A 5,285-nucleotide genomic window follows, 5' to 3' on the forward strand; every position below is an offset into this window, starting at 1 on the left:
GGTTGATTATTCGAATAGGAGAGGGTTGATAACTTTTAGCCGGAAAAAAGTTTCTCGAAACATATCAACATGGGTGCTAGTTTTGAAGATCTCGTCGAGACGGATTTATTGGTGAAAGCGGATCTTAATTTGGAGTTGTCGTTTGAAAGTTAAAACGTTTTGAATTTTGAAATTTGGAAAAGATTCCGCTGACATCGCAGGATTCGTCTGTTTGTACATGCATGCGTAACTTTCCCTCAATACCTCGCACCAGGTTGATAATTTTATACATTTACCGTTGATCACTCAAGTATCGAGGGTTGATTATTCGAATAGGAGAGGGTTGATAACTTTTAGCCGTAAAAAAGTTTCTCGAAACATATCAACATGGGTGCTATTTTTGAAGATCTCGTCGAGACGGATTTATTGGTGAAAGCGGATCTTAATTTGGAGTTGTCGTTTGAAAGTTAAAACGTTTTGAATTTTCAAATTTGGAAAAGATTCCGTCGACATCAAGCAAATTCGTCTTTTGTGTACATGCATGCGAACTTTCCTCAATAGCCTGCACTAGGGTTGATAATTTTATACATTTACCGTTGATCGACTCAAGTACGGAGGGGTTGATTATTCGAATAGGAGAGGGTTGATAACTTTTAGTCGAAAAAAGTTTCTCGAAATATATCAACATGGGTGCTAGTTTTGAAGATCTCGTCGAGACGGATTTATTGGTGAAAACAGATCTTAAATCGGAGTTGTCGTTTGTGAGATAAAACGTTTTGAGTTTTGAAATTTGGAAAAGATTCCACTTACATCGACGAGATTCGTCCGTTTTCAACATACATACGCAACTTTCCCTTAATAGCCTCCACTACAGTCCAAAATTTGCCAAAAATGGAATTTTTTTTTTGGTTGGAAACCGATCGCTTAATCCCTCCCTAGCGCTCGAGCGCTAGCTAGGGCAGCCCATCGGTAGGAAGCATCCATATGGCCTTAGCATTTGCCCCGGCGATACCTTTGCACGGATCGTGTACCTCATACGTACCCATGCCTATGTTGAATACATGCATCCGGTTGTCGTCGAGTAGCCCCATCCAGTACACACAGTTGGGCCTCAACCCAGAGCCGGTCGCAGCGCACCATGCTCCGAAGTGGTTCGGGCCCATCAGAAAGGCTCGATCGCCGATGCTATGGACCATGCGCCACCTCGTCGCCGCGAAATCCATCCTGTAGACGCCAGAGCCGAGCAGGCTCAGATCGACGCCGTCGTAGCGCAGGAACGCGGAGACCAGGTAGATTTCCCCGTCGAGCTCCACGCAGGACGCCGCCGTGTACGTCGTCCCGGCGGGACGGTTCACTGAGGGGACCACAACGGAGGTGATCACCGGTTTGTTGGGGGAGAACTCCAGCACGCCGAGCTCGGCCCCCGACTTGACGAAGTAGAACCTGCCTCCGCTCGTCGCCATCCAATTCATCACCCTGTCCACCGGCATGCTACTGCTCATCACCGGGACCCTGATGATTCCCAGGTAGTACTCGTGTCTCACCCATCCGCCAGAACCAGCCGCCGTTCCGCCCACACGGCAGTACCACATCACCGCCTCGTCCGGCACGGCCACGACCACCGTGAAGCCGGTGCTGCTGGTGGGCTTGTCGGACAAGGAGCACGCCGAGTACTTGTGTATCTTCCGCTTCAGGGACGGCAGCGGGATCTTCTCCGAGGTCCGAGGGCTCCACAGGAAGGTGCTCAAGGTCGATGGATCCCACGAGAGTATCCACCCATCCGGCGTCACCCACCTCTGCCTGTTCGGGAGCACATCGATGTTGTTGCCGCTTTGGTACTGGTATTCGCCTTTGGAGATATCGATCAAGGTTGTGCATGGTTCGCCTCCCGCGCCGTCGTGGTCGACGACGAGGCACGGCAATGGCACCGGGAACTCCTGGCTTGATGACGACTCCATGTGGCTCGAGATTGGATCGCTAATTCTCGGCAATGCCTAGGCCGATCGTATCCTTCGGCACATATATATATACTAGTACAGTAGATCATAGATCCGTAATCGTCAATCTCTCCTAATAATCTCTATGATATGTTTTCTGGTCTTCTGATGTAAATTCCTACTATATAAGAGGAAGTAATTATAGGATCACATACGCAATTCCCTCCAGTAGAATCTCGTAAGGCAATTCCCTTCTATGGCACCTCACATTTCCTTTTATCGTGGCTTATATTCCTTTTTAATTACATGTTAGACTACAAATTTAATGCAAAAAATAGCAGTAGATCCTAACTGGTTTGCAGATATGACTGTTGTAATCCGACATGTAAATCCCTGATGATGGGCTACCTTTTCTATTACTGCGACAATGGAAATACATTGTCTTCAACAACAGTCACACATAGCCGCCCCCTCGTCGGCAAAAACCCTAGCCGCCGGGCCAGCTGCCTCCCTCCCGCGTTCTCTCCTCTCTGCCACTGCCGATGTGCTCCGACGGGTAAAGCCCATTCGGTAGTGGGCGGCGGCGGGGATCTCATCTCACGTCGAGGCGTGAGGGCAGGCACTTGGTGGAGCAACGGCGTCTTCTGGACGGCGGCGGCGTGGGCTACGAGGATGGTTGGGGGCGGCGGCTCCGGGAAGGTGGTTTCGGCGGTGCGTTGTGCTTGGGCGCGGTAACCTGCCATGGCGGCGGGGAGGTGGGCTCGGGCGGTGGTTGGTGGTTCCCTTCATGGCGACGGAGGTCGGTGTTGCTGCAACACCCCTGGCGGCACGGCTGAGCTCGGCGGTGGTCTGTGGGCTTCTGGCGCCAATCCTCCCCGGCGGCTCGGTGGCCTTCTTCGGTTGGGGGTGGCGGCGGATGTCTCGTTGATGGGTCTGTGGTCGGTGGTGGCCTCCTCTTTCCGATGAGTTCGACCGGCGGGCGGCGGCGTGGGGGCCAGCCGATCTGCCTAAGAAAGGTGGTTACCCTTTGTTCCTCTTATGCGAAGATGGTGACCTTCCGAAGGTTGGTCCTTCTTCTTCTGCCCGGAATGGTGAGTTCCGAAAATCTCTGCCAGCAAATGTAATAGTTCACATTATGCCTGGAGTTTGCTGGATTGTTTGGCATTCGGTCGTGCGCACCAATGCTTTTATTCTGGTCGTTTGGTTCTGAAGGGAGCAACGCGAAGCTCTATTCTATGTTGCCATCAAATGACATTTTGATACATGGTGAAATTAGAGGCGAAGCATATCATAAAGGCAGGTTTGGAGGACTGGCAATGGAGGTTCAAGTCTCTGTGGTGTTGAGGGACTTGCTTGGTGTTCTGGGTTTCGTAGCAGCAATATGTAATCGGGGGGCGACAACACAGGTGAAATTTGATGGGATTCGTAGCATAGAAAACAAAAAAAATCCTACCGCAAGAACGAATAACAAGCCAAGATCCAATCTAGAAGATGGTAGCAACGAGAAGATCATGAGACTAACCGATTTCCAAAGCCTACGAGATTAGATCTCGTTGTTGCTGTAGTCGATCACTTGCCGCTTTCAAAAGCGCGTAGAAGATCTTGACGGTGCCACAGTCGGGCAACACCTCCGTACTCGGTCACACGTACGGTGTTGATGACGACGTCCTTCTCCCCGTTCCAGCGGGCAGCGAATGTAGTAGATCCTCCTCGGAATCCCGCCAGCACGACGGCATGGTGACGGTGGTGGTGGAGAACTCCGGCAGGGCTTCGCCTAAGCGCTACGGGAGGTGTATGAGGAGGAAGGTGTGCTAGGGTTTGGGAGAGAGGGGGTAGGGGCGCCGGCCAGGGCCCCCCTATGGTGGTGCGGCTAAGTACAAGTGACATAGGCATCTCCAATGGGCCTGCCGAAGATGGTACCCGGGGTTTACTGAAGGCCCATGACTCGAAGAATAAGAAGATTTGGAAGCCCAAGTTATTATTAAGGAAAGCTAGAGTTGTATTAGGAAATACTACTTGTAATCTTGCGGGACGGGTTGGAAACCCTCCCGGACTCTGTAACTTGTGTATTATGAATTCCTCGACTCCACCTCCTATATAAGGGGGAGTCGAGGGACAAAGATAGCATCGATTCATTGTTCTACGCAACCCTAGTTTTTACATCGTCGATTACTTTTCGGCTGAAACCTTCGAGATCTACTTGCCCTCTACTTCCGACTAAAACCCTAGTCTACAATCTGTAGGCATTGATAAGTTAATCCCTTGTCAATTGGCGCCGTCTGTGGGAATCAGAGGTGTCAAGGATCTGATCTCGATGGCACGTTCAAGATCGTCGATTTCATCAACTGGAAGCAACGCGATGGACAGAGGTAAACAGATCAAAACTGGTCTAGTTGATTTTGTTCTTCACCCGCCCTCCCGTTTGGATGCATATGCGTGTCTGGAGGAGCCCATGGAGATGACGTTCGGGAAGTTCCACTTCCGCGTCGAGAAAGAAGGAGCGTATCGTCTCGAAATTCCGATCTCGTCGGGATTATCAGCGGTCGATCCCGATTTTTCGAGATCAGCATCATCAATCGAGTCAGACGACGAGGAAACTTCGTCGTCACGCTTCATCAGCACCATGGCAAGTGAAAAACTCGCCAAGATCTTCAGCCGACATGTCTTTCGAGTCATCTGCGGACTCCGATATAAGCGATGACTCGAGCAACTTCGACAGCTTCAACTTCATCGACAAATCTACTATCGTTGGAGAGGTATTCACCAATCTCTATGATGGTGTCACCAAATCCGACAAAATTCAAAATCCAAAATATCATCAGATCTATGCAATCAGAGAACCAAGCCGGCCAGAACCGGCGACGTCAGAGGCTTTCGACGATGCGGGAAATCCTTATGTCGATCCTGCAGATCTCACGCGAGGTTTGGGAACAAAATATATCGGACCAGGAACACGATAAGTAAGAATGTCGATCCCAACGAGGAGCAGAAGGTGTTGACAAGCAGTTTCGATGAAGGATTCACTGTAAATGCTCACAGACAAGTATTCAGGGGGTTTTGATGTAACAGATGAATAAAGTACGAGTAAGTAAAATGCGAGAAGATGGTGCGATTTCCGCAGTAAAGGGATCGAGTCGCAAGAGCTATTGATGGTGCGGTACAGAACCAATGACCATTACGCAACACCCGAGGAGTTACAAGCGTATCAATATAGGCTTGCACGTACTCGCAGGAGCTCGAGAAGCGTAAAATCGAGTCGACGTAGGCGGTAGCTGGGGCCCGCATCAAGCAGCGAAGGGCAGAGCTAAGCCGAAATTCAGAACTTCGGAGATAGTCATAGAGAAGCCCTCGAAGGAGAGCAAGATCTCG

This window comes from Lolium rigidum, chromosome 3 (assembly GCF_022539505.1).
Source record: "Lolium rigidum isolate FL_2022 chromosome 3, APGP_CSIRO_Lrig_0.1, whole genome shotgun sequence".
Classification (NCBI taxonomy): Eukaryota; Viridiplantae; Streptophyta; class Magnoliopsida; order Poales; family Poaceae; genus Lolium; species Lolium rigidum.